The sequence below is a fragment of the Myotis brandtii genome, unplaced genomic scaffold, assembly GCF_000412655.1.
Source record: "Myotis brandtii unplaced genomic scaffold, ASM41265v1 scaffold544, whole genome shotgun sequence".
NCBI classification, from domain to species: Eukaryota; Metazoa; Chordata; class Mammalia; order Chiroptera; family Vespertilionidae; genus Myotis; species Myotis brandtii.
The window spans coordinates 270,351-285,042 of NW_005370008.1; the positions used below are offsets into that span (position 1 = coordinate 270,351).

The window sequence follows — 14,692 nt, forward strand, 5'->3', positions numbered from 1 at the left end:
AGGATTGCATTGAACCTATAGATTGCTTTGGGTAGTATTGACATTTTAATGATGTTGATTCTTCCAATCCATGAACATGGTATATTCTTCCATTTGTTTATGTGGAAGACAGATTTCAATGGGTGACCTAGTTGAATTCAAGTATCCACCCACCCATTATCCATCTCAGATATTTATTTCTAACACTTCTTTCCTTTAAACTCCAGTCTCATAACTTTCATCAGTGAGGTTCACCTGGATGCCCTGCAAATCTCTCTCTCCTGTTGGCCAACATGGTCAGGAGCACCACCATCCACCAGTTTTCCCAAGCCATCAAGCCAGCAGCAGTACTCCCATCAACCACATCCTTCTCCTACTCCCTCCATCTGTACTCACCACTTTTGTCCATTCAGGCTTCTCTGTCCCTCTCTGTCACCACCCCCTTCCCCTTCCTCTGTCTGCCCCTAGAGGCAAATCAGTCCCTTGACGATAGCAGTTTCTCCCTGGCACCCTTCTGTTACCCTGTGTTCTGGTCCCTAATCTGTCCTCACAGTGGTCTTCTGACATGTTAATAGGATCATTTCACTCCACCCTGTAAACTTTGGGGCCATCCTTGATCCAGCTTCATTTCTTGCCACTTTCCCGCCTGTACTTTTAACTCTGAGCACACCACAGACTTTATTTCCCCAAATGTACCTTGTCTGCTCCCATCTCTATTCCACACATATTTGGATGCTTCCTAATCAGTTGCTTCCACCAAAAACAAAAACACAAAAGCAAAGCAAACTTAATGGGAAAAGTCCTGTTCTTCATAGGTCGAACACTCATACCCTAGGACCTTTGATCCTTCTGACTGAATTAAATGTTCTTCCCCTTCCTACTTATGTAGCCTGGTTCAATACCTAACCTTCTTGTGCCTCAGTTTCATCCTTCTTAAAGTGAGAATGACTAGTACTTTTCTCTTTGCTTGGTGTCTGGCACATTAATCTCTGCATTCTTTGTACCTATATACCATTTAGTATATAGTAGATATCTAGCAATTATTTGCATGTATATCTCTCTAAATATGTACCATTCAAATGTATTCCATTTAGTAATCTGTGCTAATGGCTCTGTGAAGGTGAGTGTACCTTGATAGCCCGAGACTATATAATATTTCATGAATGGGGAGTCCACTTGAGCCCGGGACTCTGTAGGGCCAGCTTCCCTGCCCAGTGTTGCCATTCTCCCCTCCAGAGTAGAGCAGCAACAGCCTTCAGGCTATACACATTGCTAGACACCCCACATGCCCAGGAGCAGAGGTGACTCATGCTTTTATTTTAAAGGCTCTTATTTGCATATTTCCTTGTAGAGCATTCAGGTACATTATGCCAGGAGTACACCACACTGGTAGCACTGTGCCCAAGCAAGGAAAGCGTGAACTTTTCCATGATATTTTGGTTGGCCACAACATTAAGCCCAGTTGGAAACAGACCATGTAGGTTGGACAGAGTCTACCTGCTTCATTAGACACGTGGTCACTAATTCATTGATCATTCAGACTCACTGTTAAGGGTTTCTGTGTGCGCTTTCTGCTAAGGAGCACGGATCTTGCAGGGACATTACAACTATTGGCAAAGAGATTGTAATCCAGTTGAAGAGGTGAGATATGTACTTGAGCCAACAGGTAATTATTGGTACTGTGGATATGATCATGTGTGTTGTACTTAGGTTTGGCTGCAAGTGATGGAGATCTCAAAGTAATAGTGGCTCCAATAATGGGATCTTAAAACAAGGTTGAAGTTTCTATCTCCTATAAAAGGCTGGGGTGGGGATGGTGGAAGGTCCAGAGCTGGCATGACCAACCTTAGGCTCCTTCTAGCTCAATGTCTGACAGGTTTAGAGTGCAGTGCCATCCTCCAGGCGGCAGGTGAGAGGAAGAGGCAAAGAAAGTACAAAGGGCAGAGAATTGATTCATGTTTTCTCTTAGGGGAAGTTCCCAGAAACTGCCCCCATACAATTCTGTATGTCTCCTTGGCCAGGGCTTAAACGGAGCTGCAAAAAAAGGCTGGAAAATCTCATCTTGATTCTGGGTGGTTGTGGGCAACTGAAAAGTCCTGTTACAGAATTTGGGCATCAGCCACCAGTTGTTGCTAACAGTCCCACCCACCACTCACCACCCACCACCCACGTGGAAGTTGGAGGACAGAGCTGCAAAAGCCCAGTTGCCAAGGAAGCACAGGGAGCACGCCTAAATCAGATTGGGAGGTCAGGAAAGGTTGCCTGGAGAATAAGCAGGAATCTGGTGGAAAGAGGAGAGTTCAAGGAAAGGCTCTGAGGTGCAGGGGGCAGGTAGCTGGAGGGTGGAAGGAGTATGAGAGAACCAGAAGAAAGTCAATGAGGAAAACCAAAGGAGGAAACAGACCCTGATCCTGTGGGTTCTAGGGGTCACATTGAGGACTTTGGACATTTTCCTAAGAGCCTTTAACTGGTTTTGAGGAGGGGAGTAACCTAGAAAGATGCTTTTTAGGGGGTGGGGAGCAAGACAAGACTGGAGGCAGGGAAGATCCGTTAGGAAGGGAGAGCATTTATTAGTTGACGTGAAAGTGGCCTTGGCTGCGTAGTTGCTTTCGGGATCAAAGGAAGTGATTAAAAGTCATCTCAATTTCAGAGAGTTTAAGACCTGGGGGAAGATTTTAGCAATTGGTCAGCCTTTTCACTCAACAGATGATGAGACCAAGGCTGAGATGTGAAGTGGCTTGCCCAGGCTCACACAGATGGCTATAGAGCAGCACCAGAAACCGTTTTTCTGCCTAAAGTCTTTCCTTGTTACTGTTAAATGTGCCAGTTTGGGGGAACAGGGCATTGTGGGCATTCAGAGAAGGCAGAAGATACTGAGGGTGGGTGGCGTTGGCTCTGGGCCTTAAAAGATAAGTATGTATAATTTGGACAGGAGAGTGGAGGGGCCGGCTAGATAGAGCAGGTTATGTGAGAATGGATGTGGAGGAGAAGCCCAGGTGGTTTGGTGCTCCTGAGTTCTGCAGTTGGAGTACAGTAAGCACTAGGGTGTGTCAAGGAAGATATGCTACTGAAGGGAGAGCATCTTGGATTATCCAGGTAGGCTCAGTGTGATCACCAGGGTCCTGAAATGTGGAAGAGGGAGGCAGAAGAGACAAGAAAGAAGGCAGCATGAAGAGACGTGGCCCAGTGTTGCTGACTTTGAAGATGGACAGAGGGGCCATAAACCAAGAAAAGCAGGCAGCCTCCAGAAGAGGCAAGGAAGAGGATTTTCCTGGAGAGCCTGCAAATAGGAGCGCAGCCCTGCTGGCATCTCGAGTTTAGTCCAGCGACACTCGTTTGGGAATTCTGATCTGAAAGTAAGGTAAAGGTGTTGTTTTCAGCCACTGGTTTGTGGTAATTTGTTAGAGCAGCCTTAGAGAACTAATGCAGTGGTCAGTATTTGTTTGCAGAGTGAATGAGAGCTGTGCTTTGAGACATCAATATGACAGATCATTTATGAGTTGGATTGGATAGGAGGAAGTTCTGGAGACCAAGAAGTCCCTAGAAGACAATTCTGGGAAAGAGGTGATGAGGATGAGACTGGAGAGGGTTGGGTGGAGGTAGAAATGGGGGCCACTGACACTGGAGCACCATCAACAGGACCTGAAACCTCGTTGGCCTCGTGTCCAGTACAGAGCGAGAGATGGAGCATGTGTGCTTTCAGGACTGGATTCCTGGGAAGGCTGTGGGGCTAGTCACAGAAATAAGGGAGTCAGAAGGAAGAGAAGGTTGTGAAGGCAGTGTGCAGAATTCAGATTTTGACTTGTTGAGTTTGAGTTCAGGAGGACTACATGTATGTAGGTGGAGAGAGATCAGATGGAAACGGGCCTTTGAGATTGGGATTGGAGATACGGGATCAGGAGGATGAGACTGGAGAGGGTTGGGTGGAGGTAGAAATGGGGGCCACTGACACTGGAGCACCATCAACAGGACCTGAAACCTCGGTGGCTCGTGTCCAGTACAGAGCGAGAGATGGAGCATGAGTGCTTTCAGGACTGGATTCCTGGGAAGGCTATGGGGTTAGTCACAGAAATAAGGGAGTCAGAAGGAAGAGAAGGTTGTGAAGGGAGTGTGCAGAATTCAGATTTTGACTTGTTGAGTTTGAGTTCAGGAGGACTACATGTATGTAGGTGGAGAGAGATCAATGGAAACGGGCCTTTGAGATTGGGATTGGAGATACGGGATCAGGTGTCATTGCTCATGAAGTAGCTATACTCTTCAAATTTCTCCAGCAAAAAGCCTCAGCAACCCTTATTAGGAATACAAGATGTCACAGTCCTTAATATTAAGAAGTTTTTCCTAGTGTTTTACCTAAATTACCTTTGCTGCCATTTGAATTCTGTATACCCTTTTAAAAAAAAGAAATTCATTTATTGATTGATTTTTGAGAGAGAAACATTGATTTTGTTGTTCCACTTATTTATGCATTCATTGATTGTTTCTTGTATGTGCCTTGACCAGAGATCAAACCCGAAACCTTGGTGTATTGAGACAACACTCTAACCAAATGCGCTATCTGACCAGGGCAAATTCTGTATACCCTTAAAAATTATTTTAATGAATAATACTGAATAAATAATTAGCATATTTAAATAAACTAAATAACATAATTCTGTGACCCCGTCCCTCCTTTGCACATTTTATCTTGTGTTGCAGGTCCTGTTCCCAGAAGCCTGTCTGCCTCTGATTGTTCTCTGTCACCCAGCCGGCCACTCAGGGTCGTATGCCCCTCCCTCTCAGTCCTGACACTGTCAGGTCTCACCCAGTGAATCAGAGAGGATGGAGCCCTAAACAAAACTTGGCTTGTGCTGGGAAAAGGGAAATGGATGCTGTTTGCTATAACACTTCCACATCTGTTTTTAACATACCAACTTGCCATCAAACTATATATAGACTTGTTTTAGTCATGGTTACATCCTGGAAGTTCTTGGTTTCTGAATTCCTTTGTTCTTCATAATAAACCTGGTTGTAATGATGGAAATTCTAGCCTTATTTCTTGAGAAATGGGAGGGAAACCATTTCAGAGCAACTGTGTTGAATGTAATGACTTGAGAGATTTTTTTTTTCCCTGTGGCACCACATTGCCAGTCTGTGATGTTTATCTTTCTTTAGTCACTGCCCTTTTACTGGATGGCATTATTGAAACTTACAAGTGAAAAGATTTTTTTTTCTATTTTAATTCTCACCTGAGGACATGCTTAAAAGGAGGAGAGAGGGAAAGGTAGAGAGAGAGAAAAAGAGAGCTAGTGAGCTGCGAGAGAGAAACATGCCTTCTGTTCGTGCCCCAAGTGGAGATCGAACCCCTGCCCCTGAACCAGAATCGAACCAGCAACCTTTCGGTGTACAGGAAGATGCTCAATCAACTGAGTCACTTGGCTGGGTTTGAAAAGATTTTTTAATGAAGACTATACGGAATATGCTTTAAATAATTTTAAAGCCAGTAGAGATATGAGGTATGATTAATACTAATAAAGTCATGATTTCCATAAACTACACGTGAAATTCACTTTCAGTTTCAATGAGTTGCTTATATTTCCTTCTCCAGGAAAAGAAATAAGACTGAAACAAGAGATCCCATTCATTCTAACTTGACCAGCTAACTTTCTGTTCTCCCTTCCCTTTGATTTGATTAAAATAAGATTCATGTGTGCAGAATTCTGGGTTGTCATTTACATCAATCAGTATCCTGTAGACAAAGCCCCCCCAAACATCCAGAAAGCATAAACTGAGTGCCACACGATTAAGCCATGTTAGAAGGAGAGGGAGGAGGTGTTAGCCCTGTACGTCAGTGCCCATTATTATATTTCAGCTCTACTGTTTGTAGAGAGAACCCTGCAGATACCTGCTCTGTCTGTGACCACAAGGTGAGTGCTCTGAGCTCTGGTTTGAAAGCATCGAGAGGCTCCCTGACAGACGGGCCAGTGTAACGTAGCTTTATAGTGAGTACATGTTAAGCTTCACACAGGATTTGTTCTCACTGACACCGCTCTCTTTCAAAGGAATTAGCTTCAAAACGATGGCAGTCATGCTCGGAGAGGTGAAATGTTACTTAGTTATTGGGAGGAGGAGGGAGTGTCATGTAATTTTTTTTCTCTTGTATTCATATTCCTTCTGTCTGTCTCTTTCGCTGTCACTTTTGCTGACCTGCTTTTCTTCTCTGCTTTCCTTCTGGTGATGGTATTCCTGTGCCACACCCGCAGCAGACACCCCAGTTAGAGGAAGGAAGGAGGTGAACTCACAGGCCCCAGCCACTGATGCTGGGTGTAGATAGTGGCTGGGGCTGCAGCCTGCAGGGGAAGCTGGCTTTGCATCGGAGGAGGCTACCTTAGGAATTTTTAAGAAACGTTTCACACATTGCTAATTAGCAAAATGAGTCAAAGAAACTGGGACCTGATGAAAATTGGACAACTGAGGTGATCGACGGCAAATGGAAAGTGTGGTTTCTAAGAGATGCTTTGTTGTGGCAAGTTAAAATCAGGAATATGCATTTTTGACTTGATTCTGAGCTAGCGTTCTCTCTTTTTCTCTGTGTATAAGTAAGCAAGCACTTCAGCTTTTTGTGTAGATTTGATGAGAGGGAATACATTTTCTCTGAAGTTCTACCTAATGTGAGTTAGCCACAGGAAACTTGTGTCTCTCATTATTTATGACTTAAAATTTTAGTTTTTGGTGATTAAATGTTTCCACGAGGAGTAGCCTCATTTGGGAAGAGGGGAGTATCATGCTTTGGCTAAAGGAGCTTTCGGAGTTTTTATGTTCATATAGTCATGTGAACACAGCTCAACCTGTTTCATCGGTGTTGAGTTTCTCGTAATAGCATACTACATATAAGTTGAGTTTGTGGGGGAACCTGGAAGAACTTAAGTATTTCATAGAGTAAAATACTTCTTGTAAGTTTTGTTTGTTATTGTTATCTTGCTTTCAAAATAACTATATATCAACACATTTCAAGGATTTAAGTGTTTATTTTTTAAATTCTATACTCCAAGTTAAATTTAACTCCTAAAGTTAAGTATCAAGACGCTCTCTTTTTGAAGTACTAATATGTTCGGGATATTTGCCTTTAAGTTGGGAAGCTAAATTTATAATGTATTTTTAGAAGTAAAACCCTATGGAGGGGAAGAATTCTGTACATAATCTTTTTTTAATGCAGCAGCTCTCAAACTTTTTACCAAAAATTGAGAACCTCAGCACCTCAGCTTTTGTTAATGTGGGTTGGTATTTTTACTCTATTAAATATTATATTTACATTATTTTAAAATAAAAAATTTAAATAATAATACATCTAAAAATAATAACTAGCCCATTATATGATAACACAACCTATATGTTTATGGAAAATATATTTTCTAAAACACAAAAAAATGTGTGAAAACAGACATTGACATTTTGGACAATCTATTATGTATCTGGCTTAATGAAAGACTGTTGGATCCTCCTATCTGCTTCTGCATTCAATCTTTTGAGATCACACACCATGTAGCCTCGGGAACACTTTACAATGATGAGAGAGATGATACTGAAAAAGGAATCTCTTAGTAGTATTACAAAAATAGTGTTGATCTTATGGAACCTCTGAAAACAGTCCAAGGACCCTCGGTTGTCAAGGCTACACTTTGAGAACCTCTGTTCTAACCAGATCCTATGTATTGTATTTTTAAATAAGGATCACCATTCTTCTTAGCTATGAAAAGATCTTTCTTCTTCTTTAGCAGCTATTGCCTGCTGTTTCCTTCTACCTGAGTAAATTTTTGATTTATGTCACAGGATCTCTAAATGCCACCTTCATACTTGAACTTCATCAGGTGGCTGGTTTTGCCATTTTATCAAGTAAGTGTATCTGCAGGGTACCCTACATAGGTAGGATGACATTTAAGAGTAAATTCATGACTTCTAACAACACTGGTTGCTTGCGTGGATGTTCTATTGGAGGACTGTAGTGGTCTGTTTATAAAATAAAAATGCAAACCAGAAAGGAGTGAGTACCAGACTGAGGTCTTGGAGTAGCATAAACAGCATTTTAGATGTTCATTTTATTTTTTTATTTATCCCATTCTCTTTGCTGGCTATCCATTTTACTATTTGGGCCTTCAGATTGGCTGTTTTTAAGAATAGCTTTAAAAATAGCTGCTTCCTTTTTTGTTCATGCCTGTTTGGTAAATACTCCTTGACCTTTTTTAATTGTTGATTTTGGGCAGTGCTTTGCTTTAATAAAAATTTGCTGTATCCTGTCCCACTTTCTGCCTTGTTCTATTTAACTATTTAACCTTTATCATTTCACTAGAGGCCCAGTGCACGAATTCGTGCACAGGTGGGTCCCTCGGCCTGGCCGGCGATCAAGGCTGATTGGGGCTGCGGGAGGTTGGCCGGCTGCCCTGATCAGGGCCATGGGGCCAGTCGGCCGTGGGAGGTTGACTGTGGGAGTGCACTAACCAGCAGGGGGCAGCTCCTGCGTTGAGCGTCTGCCCTCTGGTGGTCAGTATGCGTCATAGTGATCGGTCAACCGGTTGTTCATCGGTCGGTTGCTTAGGCTTTTATATATATATAGATATGTTACAAAAAGGTTCCTCTGGCATTTTTTGTATAATGTCTGATCATATAGAGCTGTGCTTTAGGGATTAGTAAATACTCCCCTTTGGTTCACTCTAGGGAATTCTGTCAAGATGTTTAGGATCTCAGGTTCTAATACGCACTGAGCTACTGTGTTTCTAGATACTGAGATTTTTCTATAGGACATATTTTGCCCTGTCAAATATAATAGTCACTGGCCATAGGTAGTTACTGAGCACTTGAAATGTGGTTTGTGCAACTGAGGAACTGAGCTTTAGTTTAATTTTAATTAATTTACATTTCAATTAGCCTCATGTGGCTCCTGTCCCAGTTATTGGATACTGCAGCCCTAAGGGTTTCTGGCAGCATCTAAAAGACTCATGCCCGTCTCATTCTTGGCCTGAATTTCATGCAGGTTCATCCATTCATTTTTACAAGAGTCTATCAATTTTAGAAGTGTAGCAAGTAGGTTTCACTATCTCTAGATTTCAGCTTATCGCCAGAAATGGAACTAGAAAGGAATATTGGAGCTGGAAATGTGGAGGCTGTTGATATTGGCTGCTTTTTATGACATAGCTCTTGAGACAGTTCTGGATGAGATTTGAGGGGAAAACAGGATTAAGGGAAGATATTTTAGGCTGGGGAGATTTGAACAGATTTGTCAGCAGAAAAAAAACATCCTAGCAGGGGTGGGGAACGTTTTTTCTTCCAAGGGCCATTTGGATATTTATAACATCATTCACAGGCCATACAAAATTATCAACTTAAAAGTTAGCCTGCTATATTTGGTCAAACATCTAATTTATTCACTTCTAATGCCTTGGCAGGGCCAGACCAAATGATTTCGTTGGCCTTACACAGCTGGAGGGCTAGAGAGGGGATTGGAGATAAATGGGGAAACGTTTCAGAGTGGGAGGATGGAAAGCTACTCTCTGAACTGGGAGGGAAGGGTTGACTTTTTAAAAAGTGTTTGAATTGTTTTGAAGTGAAAGTCACATGATATAAAATGTATTTCAGAGTGGTCAATTCAGTGACACTTAGTTCATCCACAATGTTGTGCTTCTATTGCTTCTAATGCCAAAACATTTTCATCACACTGTGCCCATTCCCAGTTACTCTCTGTTCTCCTCTCCCCTGCAAGCCTCCAGGCAACCACTAATCTTTCTGTCTGTGTATTTGCCTATTCTGCATGTTTCATGTCAATAGAAGTATACAGTATGTAACTTTTGTATTTGGTTTCTTCCACTTAGTGCAATGTTTTCAAGGTTCACTGAGTTGTAGCATATAAAAGGAGCATATAAAAAGTGACGTGACATTTTAAGGAGAGGGAGTTTTAAGGCATTCATATTGGCAGCCTGAATCTCAGCAAAACTTCATCCAGCTGGATTTACCGTAGACTAAGACTCCACAGAGGTGGAGTGTTTGTGACATGGTTGAGCAGGAGGTCTAGTCTGAGCAGGGGAACATCCCCAGGAGCCAGAGCCGGGAGAGTAGGGCAGTAAAGGTCTGGATCTGGTGCTGGTATCTCCAAGAGCAAATTGACTGCCAGTAGGGACTTGGGGAGGAGGAGTGAGTGGGAGGGGAGGAACTTGTATTGAGAGGTGGAGGAATGTCCTATTTCAACATGGGGCAAATTGGGGTTCTCACGTTAGAGTATGCCTGTGGAAACATGAGCCCACCGGAAGCCCACATGAGCCCATCGGTTCTGTTTGTAGATCAGGGTCACCCATAGCTGCCCACTGCAGATGGACAGACCAGGCTTCCAAGGAGGCAAGTGAGTTGGGAGACTGTAATCTCACGCTGCTGGGCGGATGATGCTGTGCTGCTACTCGGAGGGCTTCTTACTCCGTTGGCAGTGGGGTGGTGGGAAGCAGACCGTGCGTTCCCTTTGGCCTCCTTTGATGAAAGCTGAGTCAGCCAAACCGGTTGTTCATCGGTCGGTTGCTTAGGCTTTTATATATATATAGATATGTTACAAAAAGGTTCCTCTGGCATTTTTTGTATAATGTCTGATCATATAGAGCTGTGCTTTAGGGATTAGTAAATACTCCCCTTTGGTTCACTCTAGGGAATTCTGTCAAGATGTTTAGGATCTCAGGTTCTGATATGCACTGAGCTACTGTGTTTCTAGATACTGAGATTTTTCTATAGGACATATTTTGCCCTGTCAAATATAATAGTCACTGGCCATAGGTAGTTACTGAGCACTTGAAATGTGGTTTGTGCAACTGAGGAACTGAGCTTTAGTTTAATTTTAATTAATTTACATTTCAATTAGCCTCATGTGGCTCCTGTCCCAGTTATTGGATACTGCAGCCCTAAGGGTTTCTGGCAGCATCTAAAAGACTCATGCCTGTCTCATTCTTGGCCTGAATTTCATGCAGGTTCATCCATTCATTTTTACAAGAGTCTATCAATTTTAGAAGTGTAGCAAGTAGGTTTCACTATCTCTAGATTTCAGCTTATCGCCAGAAATGGAACTAGAAAGGAATATTGGAGCTGGAAATGTGGAGGCTGTTGATATTGGCTGCTTTTTATGACATAGCTCTTGAGACAGTTCTGGATGAGATTTGAGGGGAAAACAGGATTAAGGGAAGATATTTTAGGCTGGGGAGATTTGAACAGATTTGTCAGCAGAAAAAAAACATCCTAGCAGGGGTGGGGAACGTTTTTTCTTCCAAGGGCCATTTGGATATTTATAACATCATTCACAGGCCATACAAAATTATCAACTTAAAAGTTAGCCTGCTATATTTGGTCAAACATCTAATTTATTCACTTCTAATGCCTTGGCAGGGCCAGACCAAATGATTTCGTTGGCCTTACACAGCTGGAGGGCTAGAGAGGGGATTGGAGATAAATGGGGAAACGTTTCAGAGTGGGAGGATGGAAAGCTACTCTCTGAACTGGGAGGGAAGGGTTGACTTTTTAAAAAGTGTTTGAATTGTTTTGAAGTGAAAGTCACATGATATAAAATGTATTTCAGAGTGGTCAATTCAGTGACACTTAGTTCATCCACAATGTTGTGCTTCTATTGCTTCTAATGCCAAAACATTTTCATCACACTGTGCCCATTCCCAGTTACTCTCTGTTCTCCTCTCCCCTGCAAGCCTCCAGGCAACCACTAATCTTTCTGTCTGTGTATTTGCCTATTCTGCATGTTTCATGTCAATAGAAGTATACAGTATGTAACTTTTGTATTTGGTTTCTTCCACTTAGTGCAATGTTTTCAAGGTTCACTGAGTTGTAGCATATAAAAGGAGCATATAAAAAGTGACATGACATTTTAAGGAGAGGGAGTTTTAAGGCATTCATATTGGCAGCCTGAATCTCAGCAAAACTTCATCCAGCTGGATTTACCGTAGACTAAGACTCCACAGAGGTGGAGTGTTTGTGACATGGTTGAGCAGGAGGTCTAGTCTGAGCAGGGGAACATCCCCAGGAGCCAGAGCCGGGAGAGTAGGGCAGTAAAGGTCTGGATCTGGTGCTGGTATCTCCAAGAGCAAATTGACTGCCAGGAGGGGCTTGGGGAGGAGGAGTGAGTGGGAGGGGAGGAACTTGTATTGAGAGGTGGAGGAATGTCCTATTTCAACATGGGGCAAATTGGGGTTCTCACGTTAGAGTATGCCTGTGGAAACATGAGCCCACCGGAAGCCCACATGAGCCCATCGGTTCTGTTTGTAGATCAGGGTCACCCATAGCTGCCCACTGCAGATGGACAGACCAGGCTTCCAAGGAGGCAAGTGAGTTGGGAGACTGTAATCTCACGCTGCTGGGCGGATGATGCTGTGCTGCTACTCGGAGGGCTTCTTACTCAGTTGGCAGTGGGGTGATGGGAAGCAGACCGTGCGTTCCCTTTGGCCTCCTTTGATGAAAGCTGAGTCAGCCATTCTGGTTAATGCCAAAAGCAGTGATGGAGGCCAGCAGTGTCCACAGCAAGGCCAATGCCAGAGCTGTCTTCTCCCGACTGCCTACAGAGTAAAGGTCAAAGGACTTGACTGGCTTTCAAGGTCTTCCCCATTTTGTGCCCGATCCATTCTCCACTCATTCCTCAGATATGTAATGGGTACCCGTTGTGTGCCAAGGGCTGAGTGGGTGCTGCATGACAAACCGGGCAGCCACAGCCCTTCATCCTCAAGAGCTTAGACACTCACCACATGGTATTGTGTATTTGGGGTGTGATTAGAGTGTAAACAGAGAGACCTAAGCTAGCCTGGGGCTTTGGGGGAGAAGTCAGGGAAAATTTCTCTGGAGTAAGTAACCTTTCAGCAGAGGTTTACAACATAAATATGAGGTTAAGTGGGAAGTGGGGCAGGTGAGTAAGGGAGCTTTCCCTGCTTGGATCTGCCCCAGTATTGGGTGCAGTGGAGAAGGTGGGAGGAAGCAGGTGTGGTTGGGGACAGTGAGCAGGAGCGGAGTGCAGAAGTTGGGCTGGAAGCAAGTGCGAGTCAGTGTACGAAAGGGGCTCTAGGCCAAGTAAGGGATTTTAGGTTGTATCCAAAGAGTAAGGGGACACAGTTGAAAGACTTCAGGCAGAAGTGGCTCGATCACTCTGGTGAGTATAGAACAGTGGTTCTCAACCTTCTGGCCCTTTAAATACAGTTCCTCATGTTGTGACCCAACCATAAAATTATTTTCGTTGCTACTTCATAACTGTAATGTTGCTACTGTTATGAATCGTAATTTAAAATATCTGATATGCAGGATGCTCTTAGGCGACCCCTGTGAAAGGGTCGTTCGACCGCCAAAGGGGTCGGGACCCCAGGTTGAGAACCGCTGGTATAGAAAGATCACTCTGGTGCAGTATAGAGATACCTAGGAGGGGACAAGAGTGGCTGCTGGAAAGCCAGCTGGGAGTCCATGTGAAAGAAATGGTGCCCTGGTCTGGGATGGTAGGAAGAAGTGGATATTTATAAGGTGCTCGGGAGATAGCATCAGCAGACTAAGAGATGACTGCATTGCTCTGATTCCCTGCTGTATCCTTTCATGCCTTCAAGCCTTTTTTCATGCTGTGCCTTCAGCTTGAAATACTCATCAACATTCTGCCTTGCAAAATCCTTAATAACCTGGCCACATGTCACTGGTGCAAAGTCTTCCCTGGTCACTGCTCAGAAGCAATTCATTTAGCAAATATTTGCAGAGCTTTTGCGTATTTTATTGTGCTTCAAATCATTGCTGACTTGGTTTTCTAGTGAAAGTGGAGTGGTAATCATGTGCCAATCGATTATATGGTTTCTTGATAAAGTTAAGCGAGAATTTGAAACATTTCACAGGCCCACCCGCCCAGGATCTCAGTTCTTCACAGAGCACGGCAGCCCACTCCCACCTCCACTCCGAGGAATTGGGATACCTTCCTGCATTCCTTGGCCTCCCCCTTTCCACTAGACTTTTAGTGTCAGTTCAAGCCCCACTTCTCTGGAGTAGCCTCTGGATGTCCCAGCTCCACATCTCTCCCTCCCTCCACAGCCCTCGCCCTTTTGGCTCTCCCTCACTTTTACTGGGTGCTATTATGGTATTGGTAACTCTGTTGTCAACAGAAATAACGTCCAAACCTGTAAAGAATTTTTATGAGAGTTTTATTTGCTCTTGAGGGTGGTTATTTCAAAGTCGCATCAACCATAGATGCACAGGAACAATGGACAGGGTTTGCTTAAGGCAAAGAAACCTGTTACTAAGGAAGTCATGCCTGGGGCATGACTACTCACCATGGCCTGCCCAGTTAGAAATGTATTAGGTCACCTTGTGAGGTTCCCTTCCATAGAACTCCTTTTTTGTCCACACTATGTATATGTGATTCCAATTACATTAGACAATTACAGACTCTCTCAGGTCCGGTCCACTCGATCCGAAGAGTGCTTGTAAGTGTTTGGCATGCCAAAATATCTACAGATGGCTCATAATCTTCATAATTTCCCATAAATGATAGATAAGATATTGACAACATAAACAGCATTTGGATATGTCTCATAATTGGACTTGTGATATAGGAATGGGTATCATAACCTACAATTTGTGTTTTAGATTGAAGAATAATATCCAAATGGTTCACTATGCCATATCTATCCATAAATTGCCCTTGGATAGGACATCTAAACATGAGAAGTTGGAACAGAGTGTGGAACAA

General features: G+C 43.4%; 1 protein-coding gene across 2 annotated transcripts in view; it reads left to right on the top strand.

The window, feature by feature from the left end:
* ELOVL5 (ELOVL fatty acid elongase 5) overlaps nt 1–14,692 on the top strand; it is an 83,039-nt gene that overhangs the window by 10,798 nt on the left and 57,549 nt on the right. Inside the window, exon 1 of one of the 2 annotated variants that reach the window (XM_014549289.1) lies at nt 12,289–12,311. The exons of the other annotated variant lie outside the window; for it this stretch is intronic. The gene's annotated coding sequence lies outside the window, so the exon portion shown is untranslated. Of the gene's footprint in view, nt 1–12,288; nt 12,312–14,692 lie in introns of those variants that run through there. 2 annotated transcript variants of the gene reach the window in all.